This window comes from Felis catus, chromosome B3 (genome assembly GCF_018350175.1).
Source record: "Felis catus isolate Fca126 chromosome B3, F.catus_Fca126_mat1.0, whole genome shotgun sequence".
Lineage (NCBI taxonomy): Eukaryota > Metazoa > Chordata > Mammalia > Carnivora > Felidae > Felis > Felis catus.
This window is the reverse complement of record NC_058373.1, coordinates 32,982,284-32,998,150: the sequence shown is the minus strand read 5'-3', so window position 1 is coordinate 32,998,150 and position 15,867 is coordinate 32,982,284. Positions and strand designations below refer to the sequence as shown.

At 45.9% G+C, this 15,867-nt stretch overlaps 1 long non-coding RNA gene across 3 annotated transcripts; it reads left to right on the top strand.

The window, feature by feature from the left end:
• Positions 1 to 1,081: 1,081 nt before the first annotated feature.
• Positions 1,082 to 8,862, top strand: LOC109500582. 3 transcript variants are annotated; one of them, XR_006599020.1, is made up of 5 exons: positions 1,109 to 1,194; positions 1,452 to 1,549; positions 6,037 to 6,138; positions 8,372 to 8,419; positions 8,633 to 8,862. It is a non-coding gene; the product is annotated as an uncharacterized LOC109500582 (long non-coding RNA). The 3 variants fall into 3 exon arrangements; XR_002743335.2 differs by lacking the exon at positions 1,452 to 1,549 and having other exon boundaries at positions 1,082 to 1,194; XR_002158219.3 differs by having other exon boundaries at positions 1,115 to 1,549.
• Positions 8,863 to 15,867: the final 7,005 nt, after the last annotated feature.

The following is a 15,867-nucleotide window of genomic DNA, read 5'->3' as shown; positions in this document are numbered from 1 at the left end:
AGGAGAAAGAGGTGGTTCTGTACTTCCCTCCAGAGCTAAGCCAGCGGGGCCAGGTCCAAGTCTTTGGAAGGACACTGGGGCTCAGCATAGAAATCTAGCACGGGGCAGAGGGTTGTGATACACTCTTACCTGCCTCCCTTCAGTCCTATCTGCTGGCTGTGGGGTGACTCCCTTCTGCACAGAGGTTCCAGATCCTCATAAAGCACAATTCACTATCTCCCTACGTATGGGCATGTAGGTGGTTTCCTAACGGAACATTCCTGTATCTGAATGATGCTATCATGGACACATCTAAAAGATGGGTTGTTATCAATAAAACAGCAACTGTAGAACAAAACACACATGATGAATTTATAAATAGATTTTGCACAGGAGCAAAACTGTATCTATTTCCATATGCACATAAACACATTGAAAAGGGCCTAGAACAACAGCGGTCCTCTCCCCAGGAGGGGCAGGCTTGTAGGAGGGAGTGGAAAGTGTGGTCTGTGTGGTTTGAATTTTTTGTAGCAAGGATGTTTTCAGGTACTTCTTAGGGAAAAATTTAAAAACCAAACATGTCAAAACAACTTCAAAACAACAGCACTTCGTGCTGCGAGGGGTGTCAGCCCAGGACGGCTGGCTGGGGTGGGTGCCCCTATTGATTAGGGCATTCCTTAGTGGGCTCTTTGGTTCTAAACAAGACTGTCTAAATGGAAGAAAATTGAAACCAAAAAAGGCTAGATTCCTGTGAAAAGATTTGCCAGAGAGAGTCTCCAAGGCCCTGGAATGGGAGAAAGATCTAGAAAGGGGAGAGTGAGTGAGTGAGAGAGGGAGAGAGAGAGAGAGAGAGAGAGAGAGAGAGAGAGAGCAGGCCCAAGGAATGGCCGGTGTTGGAGCCCACTGAGAAGACTGGCCATGGGACAGCCCGGTGGTGGGTATGGTCCAGGCCTTTAAGATCCCAGAGGCTTCCTGCTCAGTATTATCCCATAGACCCCTTAGTTCCCCAAGCCTTTAGACTAACAAGTCTGCTACGTGTAGAACATTCTGACAGTAGAGTTTTAGAAAATAAAAGAGAATGTAAAATGGTTACTGTGGTGACAAGGGAGTCTCAGGAATTCAGAGGGATCAAGAATTTGAGGTGAGGTAACCAGGAGAACGTGAAACGTCTTGGGATCCCTCGTAAATTCTGGGAAGAGCAGTAAATGTTCTATGGTATGTGGGATGGAGGTTCGAACAAGCTTAATTGGCCACTGGAGTAGCAGTGATTCCAAAATGTGAAGATCCTGAGGCTGAGTTAATATAAGTAAAAACATGCTAATTGATTTTTAAAAATCAGAAGCCTATAAAGAAGCAAAAATTGCCAGTGTAGCATTTCCATCCATTTGGTGTAATACATTCACACATTAGAGACTAAACTCACGCACCACCCCCTCCAACGTTTCCCTCTGCAACTGTGTCTGATGGTCCAGCTTTTAGAGTGATGCGGTCCATGGAGTCAGAAGCCCAGAGATCCATAAACCATCCAGACATCTAATAGTGCTTTAAAAGGGGCCCTGAACACTGGAGGGTAAGTGGCCGGTAATGGCTGAGCTGGGTACGAAGGGGGAGGAGAGAGGGCCCTGGGCTTCAGGGGAAAGTGAAGTAGCAAGTGTAAGGAGAATTTTTACAGCGGCTATAAAAACAAGCCCCATGTGCATACAGCTAGATTCTGAGTTGGCCAAATAAACTCGGGCCTCTCGTGGTTCATGTTGCCAGCGCTGGCTTCAATTCCGGCAGCTACTGTCTTAGAGATCCAGTAAAAATGCTTCAAGAGAGAAAGACACCACCATCGCATTATGGAGCCAGCACAGAGATGGCTCTCGAAGGGCTCCCTGTTACCAGGAGTTACAGGCAGCAGGCAGTCCTCCTGGTCAATAGGCTCCTGGCAGGTGATTATTACTATTCAGCACCAGCCTTTGGTTCCTTGGAAGCAAACAATGGTTTAGGCTTCTGAGTGAGGGTCACGCTTTGCACACATGGAAGGGAACGTCTGTATTTGCAAAATGCTACCATTTAGGGTTGCTGACCCCGCAGCCCATTCCCATAGGCTCTCCAAATGGAAATGCTCACCCATCAGTACTCCCTAAACTCCCTGCTTTCAACCAGTCACTGGTGACAAATGGAAATTTCTTGCCCCAGCACTGCTCTGGAGAGGACAGAGCACACTTACTGGCTTCACAGAACCTCCCAGTTTAGATGCACTGGGGAAGGAAGGCTGGACCCAGGCTGATAAATGTTCAACCACCAGTTCTTTCGTGGACAGAAGCTCTGATTTGTAGCATTTGCTGACTGCCATGGACTAAAATCTCTTACCAACTGCCAAATCATGTCTCTGGATGGAGTTGGGAAGAGGTGTTCAGTAGCATGCCACGCTCTGTAATAGATGGAAATAACTCCAAGAACATAGATAATAGTGAAATATCGTCAGAGAATTAGGAAGTGATGTATTTTGAGTATTTGTGACCTTTGTCTTTGACATAGTTTAATTATAAGCTTATGCAATTTTTAAATTTTTAAAATATTTTTAAGGTTTATGTATTTATTTGTGGGGTGAGAGGGGCAGAAAGAGAGGAGAGAGAGAATCCCAAGTAGGCTCCTTGCCATCGGCACAGAGCCTGATGCAGGGCTCAATCCCACGAACCATGAGATCATGCCCTGAGCTAAAATCAAGAGTCAGATGCTTAACCCACTGAGCCACCCAGGTACCCCACTAAGCTTACATAATTTTTAATTATCAGTGTTTAACTAGTTTGCTAAACCCCTGAATATTTAGCAATTGACTCTCATGAACTAGTATGTGAGCCAGCTCCCACACACCACTGGCTGTGCCCTGGGGCCTTCTGGTTTTGGGTTCTGGATCTAATTTCTTTCTATAGATTTCTACCATGCTTCTCTCTTCTTCTTTCCTCCTTACTCTCTCTGGGCGTCCCCTGCCCCCATTTTTCTCTATTTGTTGAGCACGGAGCCCCTGCATGGTGCCTGTGTGATTAGAGAGGCCCTCTGTGGGGGAGTACTTCTGGTGCTCACCCAGACCCAGCTCTGCTCTCTTTCGGCACCAGAAGGATGATCCTTCTCAGCTTCCCATCAGTTAGGCACAGCTGTGTGACCATCTCTGGTCACTGGTTGTCAATGGAAGTGGCATGGGTCGCTTCTAGACCGAGGCATTTAATTGATGGTGGGAGACCTTCCAATGTTCTCTTTCCCTGCTGCAGTGATCTTAGGGAACCACCACCAGCCTTGTGTTAGGCTGGCAGGGCCAAAAGATGGCGGAGCACAGGTTACTGGGCCACCACATGGAGGATGGTTGCCCTGATTAATCACCTGGGCTCATGGTAGATAAAGTGCTTTTCTCTCAGTCTCTCTAATTCAGGTGTTCTCATTCTTGGCTGCACAGTGGTCTTAAAAATCCTGGTGCTCAGGCACATCCTAGACCAAGGAAATCAGAATCTCTGGGAGAGGGGTCTAGGCATCAGAATTTAAAAACACAAAGTACTTTGTGTTTACAGGTGATTACAGGTGATTACAATGTGTAACCAGCGTTGAAAGCCAGTGTGCTCCAATTTCCTGGTCTTATTATTAAAGCTTATGAATACATTGATTATGCCAAGTTCCAGCCAGGAATTCTGAGTGCCATGGTGAGCTGTGTGCCCAAAGGGGGTATCTAAGCCCCCTCTCTCCCAAATGCTGGGCCAAGGGCAGGCCACGTGGAGCCTAAGAGAAGTCTCTGGACACGCACAGTGACAAGAACCAGACTCCTCAAGAGAAGGGATGGCGCCCCAAAGGCTCATAGGCCAGGGAGCTGGTCACCACTTCTCAGTACAGCTGTGGTCCTTAATGTGACCCATGATCTCTGTGGGTCCCAGGAGGCCTGGTTCTGGCTGCCCCAGCATGAAGTCCTGGCAGGATGCCAAGAGAGAGGGGAAACTCCTATCCAGAGCAACATGGGATTTAAGAAAGAGAAGCCAGTTGCTTACTCTACTGGACCGGTGAGTCTCTTGGCAGAATGGGGTCTGAGCTGGCAAACACAGGCTCAACCTTCCAGCACCCACTCTGGTGGATAAGAGCTGGAAAGGCAGCAGGGAGACTTATTTTCTGAGTGGTTGCTTGTCAGAGCCCCCCTGCTCTCTGGGTCCCCTTTCCCTTCATTATAACTAAGGGTCTTTCTTAGAGGTTGTTGTGGGTCCACTGTGATACCTGGTGGATGGTTTCCTTTTGAGAGGCTATGTTTCTGTACTCCGTCCTACGATGTGTCCAGAGGGGAGAGACTCAAGATACCTCCTATCCTCTTGTACTACAAGGCCACTGCCCTGGTCTGATGGTCAACCAGTCCCGATTCACTCCTTTGGCTGAGCCCGCAGACGCTCCAAGGAGGTCTCCTAGCAAGTCTACCTCAGGAACACTGGATTTTGAGCAGTGCAGGAGTCTCCTCTGCTGCCATCCTGAGGCTGTCCCCAAAGTCCAGGGTCTCATGGCAGCTCTCCCAAGCTACACACTTCTCTGGTCCCATAGTACTATCATAGGGTCGATACATCTTGGGATTTCCCTTGGCTCCTCCCCAAGGCTGTTCCTCCCAGGCTCAGACCTCCTGAATAACCAGTTAGCCCTGTCTGTCCCTTGAAGTTTCCTACCCCTGACCCTAACCAGAAGCCTTATTTCTCATCTGCAACCCTGGCCTTGCAGTTCCAGGACATGGCACAGGGATTTTTGCCCCCCTTGTACCTGGATCACTGCAACAGACTCTTAACCTATCTCTTGAAGGCACTCTCTCTCCTCTAGCCCTATACTATACTTTGAGATTCATCTTCCTAAAACAGCCCTGCCATTGGTCAGCTCACCTTTTTGCTCAAGAGACCTCTGCACTCAGAGATACAGATTCTCTGCCCCACTGTTCAGGGCCCTGAGGCCTAGAGCTGCTCTCTGAGGACAGCCTCCTTCCAGGCTGGCCCAGGGAGCCTCCGGCACCCAGCCAGCTGCCTGCATCCTGTGGTGCCCTGGGTATACAGTAGTCTTGTCTTCGTGCTCCATTGTCTTAGCCCATGCATGCTTCCCCAGTTTGGAATGCCCTCCAGTTTTAAAATCCCACCATCCATTCCAGGCTCTTGCTACACCCCCACCACCTCCCAAAGTCTGTTCAGACTATTGCAGCACATACTGGTCTCTTCATCTTTTTGCTTCTTTTCTAACACAGAGTCAGCACTATTATTTTGATTGCACTTAACAGATACTGGGTTCCCTGCACGTAGAAACCACAGTTTGTACTTGTTTGGGATCTCACCATGAAGCCTAACATCAGGCTTTGTGCACAGTAGGGTGGAAGACACTCATGGCTGCCCACCCAACAGAAATATTTTCTTGCTGCCCAAGCCAGCCTTCCAGTACAGGAAGGTGTCAAGGAGGGAACCTGAGGGCTGCATTTGCCAGCCTCCCATGTAGCAAAGGCACTGATACACGAGCCAGTCCTTGCCCCTGGAGCTTACGGATGGGGCAGGGAAAGATTCCTTCCTGTATGAGGCCAAAAATTCCCTTACTTGTCAATCTGTGGAAATCAGAACGGCATCCATAGACACTGGCCTCAATACCTGCCCTTGCCTGCTCCCAGCCTGGAGCTAGGACCACCGAGCCAGAGCTTTTCCCAAGGTTCATAGTAAGTTGGTGAGACCTTGGAAACAAGCCCAAGAATGTATAAATACATAGGGCTTTGTTGTTTCATTTCTTATCGTTTCATCAAGTCAGTGGCCAACAATCAATGCTTCAGAAGAAGGTAAAAGTCTTTGACAATGGACCTACCCACTAGTGTAATTCTAGAAAATAGGCTTTCTGACCCCTCCAGGAAACCAGCCTATACCATGAAATATGAAATCCACACATGCATAACTGTGAATGTTATTAATGATCATAAAACCATCCAACTCCTTTGAAAATCTAAGCCTTATTTCCGACACAATTAGCCCCTGCAGCGGACTGGTTATTCGTGGTGGAAAGATGTATTTCCTTTACTTTGTTAAACTTTACCAGTCATTAACTCTACTGAATGGAAGGCTTCTCGTGTTATGGACAAATTGAAGCTTTGCCAGGAAGGGAGAGCTGCACACGAAATCTTCCTGCCTGGGTCTGGAGGTGAGTTGATAAGTTAGAAGAGTTCTGTCTGTCAGATCCACTAACACCCATCTATAAGAGTAAGTTGGTATCTTGGGTAGGCAGGAGCTGGAAACTGTATGTTCTTGGGGATTGGGGTGAGGTAATGTACCCCTCAGCCCCAACTCAGAATCTACGTGCAGGTGTGGATTAATACAACTGAGGAAACAGTTTGGTAAGCTATAGAACCTCTGTCTATAGGGTAACCTATATCCACACAGGTTGTCTGACCGACTGCCTGTCTCAGCATTCTGGAATCCCCTTCAGCTTTCACTATTCACCCTTCTCATTCATTTCAATAGGAAGAGCCAGCTTCCTACCAAATGACCCTGGTCCCTCTTCCCATTGTTAATTGGATCAAAGTCAGCACCTGATCAAAACTGGGCCAATCGGCGCATCTTCCCAAATAACTGAAACTAGAACTGTGGGGGATCAGCTTCTCTCTGGAGCTCCTGGATATGTAAACTCAGGAGCAGTCAAGGGCCACGTTCCTGTAAAAGCCAGTCTATAAAAACAGGGGACACTTGGGGCGCCTGGGTGGCGCAGTCGGTTAAGCGTCCGACTTCAGCCAGGTCACGATCTCGCGGTCCGTGAGTTCCAGCCCCGCGTCGGGCTCTGGGCTGATGGCTCGGAGCCTGGAGCCTGTAGCCTGTTTCCGATTCTGTGTCTCCCTCTCTCTCTGCCCCTCCCCCGTTCATGCTCTGTCTCTTTCTGTCCCAAAAATAAATAAACGTTGAAAAAAAAATTAAAAAAAAAAAACAGGGGACACTGGAGGAGAAGTACAGAAGGAAACAATAGCAAGTTGAAGGGAGGGGCTTCCTGGTTTCCCTTTGCTCTAGGTCTTGTGTCTATTCATAACCTAGTCCTGAGGTCTGGCTGCATTTGTGCCTCTAGTTTCCAGGAAACATCCCTGAATCCTCATTACAAACGTCTTACATTAAAGAAAAATTTATACTTGCTTGAGTAGGTTTCTGTGACTTTCAATCAAAAGACTCCTGACTATTACGTATACCACTTGATAATATGTAACCATTAAAGATTGCTCATAAATAATATTTAGTGTCAAGGGAGAATGCTTATGATAAATGGTGAGTCATTAAAAAACAGCCTGTAAAATTATATAAACAGGGTGATCTTAACAGTGTGAAACAATGGGGGAGTGCAAACCATCAGGACATTACTCATGATTATTTCTAAGTAGTGGGATTATAAGTGGGTTTCATTTTCTTCATGGTGTCTTTCTGTCTATGTATTTTATATTTTTTCATTAAAGTACGTATTCATTTTATTGTTATAAAATAAGACTTATTTATTTAAAAGTAAAAACACCTAGGAATCTTAACCTGCTTCCCTCCTGCCTTCCCCCCACCCAACACCTGCAATGGGAGGTACCACTTTGGTGTAAGTGTCCTCACCAATAAATTCCAAACACATCTAGAGAGTTTGTGAGGAGCATGAGGGGTTGAAGAGTCTGCTCGGAGAGAATTCACTCAGCAGGAGTCAAGTATACCAAGCTGGTTCATTAATAGAGCCTTGGATTTTAGGGAGGAGAAGAAATTCCAAATATAGCTGGGTACCCATCGCTCGCACCTGCCCAGCCAGTCTCCCGTGGCTCGGGTCACAGCAACAGTGTAAGTTAAAAGGCAAGGACTCTTTTGCTAGATACTCAGGGATGCAGAAGGGTATGAGCAGCCCTCACTTGGGTATCGATCCTTTAACAGAGTGTGGTGTATCAAGGGGTAGAAGCACTTTCTCACTTTCTCCCCATTTTACTGTAGACCTCTATACAGCTTTAACACCTTGAGGTCTGGGATGTTGGCAGTGGTGTTGATGGTAGTGGCAGCAACACATGGCAGAGGGGGCAGCGTTCAGGAGCAGCAGCAATCATGCATGCACACTACAGCAGTGCCCAGCAGATGCAATGCCCGTTTCCAATTAATGCAGTGGAGTGAAGGAGTCCTACAGAATTTACAGCGATGCCTGGCAAAGCCAGCAATGCCCAGGTCCAGTGGTATAAGAAGTAAAGAAATAGGAACAACGGAATAAAATGTTCGTAACTGACTGGACAGCTAAAATGGAAGCTGAAAGCTAAGACAATCCCAGAAACCCTCAGTAGACTGCCAATGCCTCATTGACCAGAATTTTGTTAAATGGCCACCCATGCTAAAGAGAAAGTTGAGAAAGCAAGTTTCCAACTTTTCTGTTCTTAATCTAGATGTGAGCAAGGAAGAGGAATAACAGAATGAATCTTGACTCGATAAAGGTAAGTTTAAAATCAGTATCAAATTAAATATAGACAAATGTTAGGGAGAAAGATCTAGAAGAATCCTGCACTCAGATTGAGGTTTATGACACAGAAAAATGAAATGTCTTTCCTTAAATCAAAAAAAACAGTGAATGGGTGTTCATCTACATGTTTTAAATTGAAATAGATTGTTTAACATATGCTTATGTCATTCTTTATGATTCCCCACAGTAACTGCCATTTTCCACTTGTCAACGCTGGATCTCATCACATCTGGTAGATGGAGTGAATTCTACCACGTTTTTTCTTCCTTTGTTTTGAAAAGAGATTTATTCTGATAAAATTCATGCTCATTATAAATATTGAAATATACAAAGAATAAAGTAAAATACAACTGTTGGGGTGAACATCCTTCCAGACAGCTCTCTTTGTGCACCTATTAAAATATTATACAAATGGGATCATGCTGTTCCGTTGTCTCCCTTTTTGCACTCAGTTACATGTGTCATAGGCAAATTTCCATGTCATCAAATAAAGATTTACATTATCATTTATATATTATCTATATAAATGTGCCACAATTTCTTTAACCAGTGATTTAGCCCTATTCATGATTATTTAGGTGAACACCCATTTTTCACTATTGCAAACAAAACTGAAATGAAATCCTTGTCTTTAGATCATTGTATGCGTTGGCAATTATTGTCTTGAGGAAAATTACAAGAAGTGGGATTGCTGGGTCAAAGGTGCACTTGTTTAAAACGTGCATTCTTTCCATCCTTGTGCACTCTGAAAAGGCTGGATCAATTTATGTCACCACCAGCCGAGCATGAAAGGGCTGAGCACCAGCTCCTCACTAGTCCAAGGTTTTGCCATTCTTCTGTTTCCTAGAGTAAAATTTCAGAAGAATTCTCTTCATTCATCTTTTATCTGCTGTGGGCTTTTTTGTAGGTGCTTTTTTGCATAGGTTACCTGCTGTGTTTTTTCCTGCTTGCTTATCTCTAATTGAGGGCAGTTCTATTAGGGGCTACCACTTGCTTAAAAATGGTATGAGCAAAATCTTCTGGACTCTTTTCCCTGTTGGTTTGGTTATTACTTGGATCTTCTTATATGATTTGAGTTGAAAGGCTAGACTCTAATCATGATTTGCATTCTCTGATTTATTCATTTGCCAGAATGATTTGGTGAAGGGATAGAGCCCTGATTTCCCTTCTAAATCGTCAGCACTCTTGCTCCCTAGGGGAGTTTGGGTTTCTGAAGAGGCTGGCCACTTTGGTGAGAAGTTGGGTGAGGGAAGCCCCACGTTCATCAGATGAATCTGCTCCTCTTGTTTAAGTAGAGTGGATGATTAAGACAAACACAAAGCTGGATTAGGGTAAAATCCAGCTACAACAATATCCTCCTGGCTCACTGGGTCTTCCCTGACCCCTGAGAAAGACCACCTTCTAGATCGCTGATGTCCAAGCACTGTCCCCAGGGGGCCCCCAGGAAGGGTTAGGCCTGTCCTTGACTAAACTTACAGCTCAGAATTAACACAATTCTACTTGACCCAGTCTCCGGGAAGAAGAGCTGACGTTTCTGACCTCAGGGTCTAGAACCACACCCCGAAAGACAAGATGCTACCCTTGATTGCCACAGCTCTGTCCTTTTGGGGCACAATATGCTATAAAGCCAAAGGGCTGCACTAGACATACCTATTCCCTGCCCATAGACCACTCTTTCTTCTTGGAAGGCTCAGGTCAAATATGGGGTCTCTTCCCTCAGAAAGACATTTGTTAGCAGATGAACAAGACCAGGACTGCCACAGGAGGGGCCATGTATCATCTAAGACAATAATTGTGCGTAAGCAAGAGGCAAAGTTCTCTGATCAGAACTGAAACCCCAAGAGATTGGCAGAGAGAGCAACCCTGTGAGAATCACAGTTCGTGTTTTGGGAGTCCCATCGACCAGTGCTTTAAGAAAGTATAGATGGCCAAGGGCACTCTAAGACCATGGTCATGGACTGATTCAGTAATATCTCTAAGCTTTCTACATCTGTGTAGTTTTCTACACAGGGGCTTAACACAACACCCATTTATTATGTCCTAGTGTGTAGGTCTGGAGTTTGACATAGGTCTCAGCAGGCTAAATTCAAGGTGTCAGCGGGGACTGTGCTCTTCACTGGAGGCTCTGGGGTAGGATCACTTCCAGGCTCACGCAGGTTGTTGGCAGAATCCAGTTGCATGCAGTTTGTAGGACTGAGGTCCCCATTTCCTTGATGGCTACTGGCCAGGGGTTCTTAGCTTTCAGAAGCCACCCACATGCCTTGGCTCATGGCCCCCATCATCTTTAAAGCCAACATCAGAGGTTCAAGTCTTATCTTCCCTGACTTCTCTTCTGCCATATCTCTCCGTTCAGCTGGGAAAGTTTCTTCTCTTTTGAGGATTTATGTGATTACATTCAGCCCACCCATATAATCCAGGATAATCTTTCCATTTTAAGATCCGTAGCCCTAATTATATCTGCAAAGTCCCTTTTGCCCTGTAACTTAACATACTCACAGTTTCCAGGGATGAGACATGGACACCCTTGGGTGGGGGGCATTATTTGGGCTACCATGACCCTTTGGGCCAGGATTAATCCAGGAGCAAGAATCTCTTCAGAGATCAGTCCAAGGAAGACCTGTATGGTTCTCACCCCTTCATTCCCCTTTCTACACATACCCATCTCTCTGGGACCAGGTGGCTCAGGCCTCCCAGCTGAAAATGTCACCAGACTAATGCCACAATGTGGCAGGAGAGGCTGAGCTCCAGGAGAGGCTGAACACCCGGCATAGCCCACTGCCTCTGGAGAGCTGGGGGCAAGGCTGGAACTTTCACCCCAGGCCCTGAGCCGCCCAATCTGTAAACTCACTGCTGTTTCCTGAGGCTGAGCCAATATGCCTGGGAGGATCCCAAGGACTTTGGGCTCTAGTCCAATGTGCCCATAAGTGGAAAGCTCTGCTTTCCCTTTACAGGGGAACATTAAAGGCTGGGGTTGTAAGTTTCAGTATAAATATTATAATGGTATTACAGCCAGGAAGGCTAAAATACTACCCTGCCAATCAGCCTGCTCCTTAATGTCCCATATAAGGAAGAGTAGCAAGAGGAGAATAAAAAATGCCATTTTTTTTTATTAGCCTTGTTAATGGTTGATACTCAAATGAAGAAACTGGTGAAGGGATCATTGTTGAAGTCATCCTTCCCCAACCCTCCTCTTGAATCTAAAATCCAGGGGCAGTAAATGCAGGTACATGTGCCAGAAAGTGAGGAAGCCCCAATCTAACTGACTCGTTCAACCACACGTTCAGGGAGACAGAGACATGGCCAGGCCCACGCTGAGGTGGCAGCATGGCCTGGAAATGCTTACCACATACCAGCAGGAAGCATGAGCACCATAAGGCCCCAAAGACCAAGACCTTCCTTGGCACAAGGTAGGAAGTTGAAGAGAGAGAAGTGAACTCGGGATGGGTGCCATTCAAGTACGGTAACCCCACTCACCAATAAAATGCAGCCTGATGGACATTCTGGACTCTGACCCGTCAGGCTAGCAATTTTTCTTCCTTTGGGCAGGGTGGGGAGCTAGGAAGAAGTTAGAAAGAAGCTGTGCCGGGTGTGAAGAGTAGGCAATAGGGTGTTTTCCCAGGGCCCACTTTCATCTACTTCTGGTCTCAACCCACTGGCTGCCCTACAATTTCTGGGGATAGAGGGTGTGGGTGCTTATTGACCTATGTGTTTGTGAGTCCAGACTCTTGAAAACCATGTGCCCTGCCATCATGACTTCTAGCTAACCACACCTGCCTATGGAGGGATACTTCACCCAGAGAGAGCCACTCAGTCGGAGACCTGCAAAGGTTTAGCCACTTTGAGGCCTCCTGGCTTGTAATGTGGGGGATTAGCTGCTCCCTGAAATGTCAAGGACATCCTAAATTTCTGAGATTCCATGGACCATACAGAGTTTTCGTGCCAAATTTCTGTGCTGAGATCTTTCTGGCTTGGCTTTGGGGCACACAGATGGTTTCCTGTGTTCAACAAATTATCAATATTCTCTCCAGGAAGTTTTCACTGATGCCGAGATGAGCATCAGTGAGAGGTGAGAGTTAGATGTCCAACCTGGCGCTTCTCTGCCTGCCCTGTACTCTGCTGAGATCACCTTTATGGCTCTGTCTGTCCTAATAAACTGAATTCCTCGAGGCCAGGGACTGGCCATGAAATCTCCATGATTTTCCTAACCCAGTGTAAGATATCACATAATAGGGACTCAGCTAATAGCTGTTGATGAATACTCAGTGGCTGAAATACCCACCCTACCCCACCCTTGGAGGGGCAGTCCCCATCCATTTAACCCTGCCCAACCTCAAGCTCCCCAGGCTTGGCACCTTTTAGAAGGACAGATTTGTCATGCTCTTTACAGTCTTTCACAAGCTCTCCCTGACTCACACAATCTGAGCCAGTCGTAATCCATATTGGGCATTCCATACTGAAATTCCTTAAGACCTAACTTAGCTAAAGGTGGCAGATTTCTTGCCATTTCTTCAAATTGTTGAAACCACCAGAACGATGATTGCTCTTAGAAGTTGCAATGCTTGGCCAGCCTGCTATTCAGTTCTCCTCCCGGCATTCTGCTACCACTCCACCTGCTTGACCCTCTTCACTGTGCTCTGCTGATGCCAGTCATTCAGTATTTTCATCTGCGAAGGACTAAGGAGGGGATCAGAGGCTCTGTTGCTCATGTAAAGATTCCCCGGAGAGAGCCAAGCCTGATGCCTTAAGCAGTGAGTCTTACCCAACCTCATTACTTCATGGAATATTATTGACTCCATACTTACCCCCACAATACTCCCTGCTCCACCTCAGTGGACTATTACCCAGTGCCTATAGTTTTGCCCTCTAGCACACTCTCCTTGACCTCGGACCCAGCTGTAATTTCTATGGGTCTTGGTCTTCATTGTCTGCTTTGCCTTCCTGGCACTGATCTTATTCCAATGACTAGGCTAGACCCTTGGGTGCACATTTCTGACCATTCTCTAGTCCCTAGCTTCCCTGCTAGGGGTTCTGTTCCCAGAACCCCTTTCCAGTCCTACCCTGAGTTGGCCATGCAGATGGAAGAGGGAGTGAATGGGTGACTAGGAGGAACATGGTTCAGGCAGGTGACAAATATCAGGAATGTAGGACACCTATCTATACCATGCTGGGATGAGTGGAGACTAACATGAAGTACAGAAGGCCTTCTGCCTAATAATCTACCTTCCCTACCCTCCAAGTACCGTTTCATTATCTGCTCATGTTGGAAGTTTTCTATCCTTCTTGTTCATTTTTTTCTTACTTTACCCATACATGGTAAGAAATTGCAGGGGGCAACGAGAAATTTGCTACTAAAGGCTTTTGAGCAAAAAATGATGTGATCAGAGTTGCTCTGTGGTAAAACTAATGTGGCAGTAGAGAATGGAGGAAAGTGGAGGCCAGGTTGGGGGTACTGGTCTAGGCCATGTGAGAGATCTGAACTTGAAAAGAAGTAGGGCATGGAAACATGGTGATGGTGGCGGTACAAGAGACACAAAAAAATATGGAAGTAAAGCTGTAGGATGTAGGAAGGGATTGGAGGTCAAATTTTGGGACAGGGAAAAATCAATGAAAACACCAAAATTAAGAGAGTGTGGGGCTGTGGTGGTGCCATGAACCAACATACTGGCCACAAAAAATATCTGTTTCTAGGAGATCATTTTGAGCTTTTTTTGGTGATATACCGAGTTCGTGGCTTGGGTATGATACCTAGATAGAGCTGTCTCACATCAGTTTGGGAGAGGAGAGGATTGTGTTTCCAGCTACAGGAGTTGTCTGCATAGAAAGGGCAGTTGGAAATGAAAAAGAAAGAAAGCTTGAAAAGAAAAATGCTCAGACTGTCCCTGTGACTGGAATGCTCTTTCTTCTATACAGGGTGCTCCAGCTATCCACTGTTGAGTAACAACTGACCTCCAAACATAGTGGCTTAAAACAACAATAGTCATTTTATTGTTAACTGTTCTGATTCTGAGGATTGATTGGGCTTAGTTGGGTGGTTCCTGCTCAGGAAATCTCAAATAGTTGCCATCAGCCTGTGATTAAGGAGGAAATAATCTAAAGGCTCCTTCCTCACATGTCTAGAGCTCAGCCTGGGAAGAATCCAACAGGTGGGGACTGGAACAGCTGGACCTCCTCAGACGTCTCCCTCTCCTCCTCCCTTCCTTCCTCTCTCTGTCTCTCTCTCAGGTCTTCCGGAGGGGGTAACCAGACTTCTCACATGGTGGCTCCAAAGGTTCCTGCCTCAAGTGAGAAAGAGAGAAGCCCCATCACTTGTGTGTGTGTGTGCGTGTGTGTGTGTGTCCCATCACTTTTTATGACCTAGCCTCAGAAGTCACGCTGTGTTACATCTGCTACATTCCATTCCTCAAAGCACTCATAAAATCCCACTCAGGTTCAAGAGGAGGGGGTATAGACACCACCTCTCGACAGGCGAGTGAAAAGGTAATATAAGAACATGGGAAACTAGAAATATTTTTCAGTGACTCCAGGGAAAAATAAAACCCGCCCTTCTTCCAAAACACAGCGTAAGAAGCGTCTCCTAACCTCATGGTTGGTGTAACTCCCACTCGTCAGTATCCTAGCATTTTATAGCCCGATAGCAACGCTTGGCACTGTAGGCATTTCAATCCAATTATATATGCAGGCATCTGTCTAAATTGTAAGACTTTATAAGACAAGGCCCATGTCTTGTTTTGTTTGCTGAAGCACAAAGAAGCAGGTAGATACAACTTACTGACTTAAATTTAATCTCAAGACAAGAGGAGAGGACTGAGTGCAGAACCCTAGGGAAAGCCTGTATTTTGGGGTCATGGGAAGCAAAATAACCAAGGGAGTCTTTGGAGAGTGTATTTTCAAAACCACACCGCAAATAATCTTTGCAAAAATATCATGGACATTTTCCCTATCTATGAAGATTGTCACTATTCAAATAAGGCTACTCAGGGAACGTTCGGATAGTTAAACCTTGGAGTAAATCCTAACCAAAAACTGAACCAGAGCTTGCAAGGATATTTTTTTCTGGCCCCAAAACTTATGGCATGATGGGGCATAACTTCAGCAATAATAAAATAGTCTTAAAATGATACAGAGATACTATTTTACACCTATTAATTTGGGAAAGCTTTTTAAAGAAATCGTAAAATGGTTTAGTGCTACCAAATGGACTTCTACTCTTCTGACACAAAGGTGAGTTGGTCAAGCCTTCTGGAAGATATTATTATTATTATATTTATTTTTTATTTTTGAGAGAGAGGGGGCGAGGAGAGGGACAGAGAGAGAGAGGGAGACACAGAATCCAAAGCAGGCTCCAGGCTCTGAGCTATCAGCACAGATGTCGACTGGGGGCTTGAACTCACGAACTGCGAGATCACGACCTGAGCCAAAGTT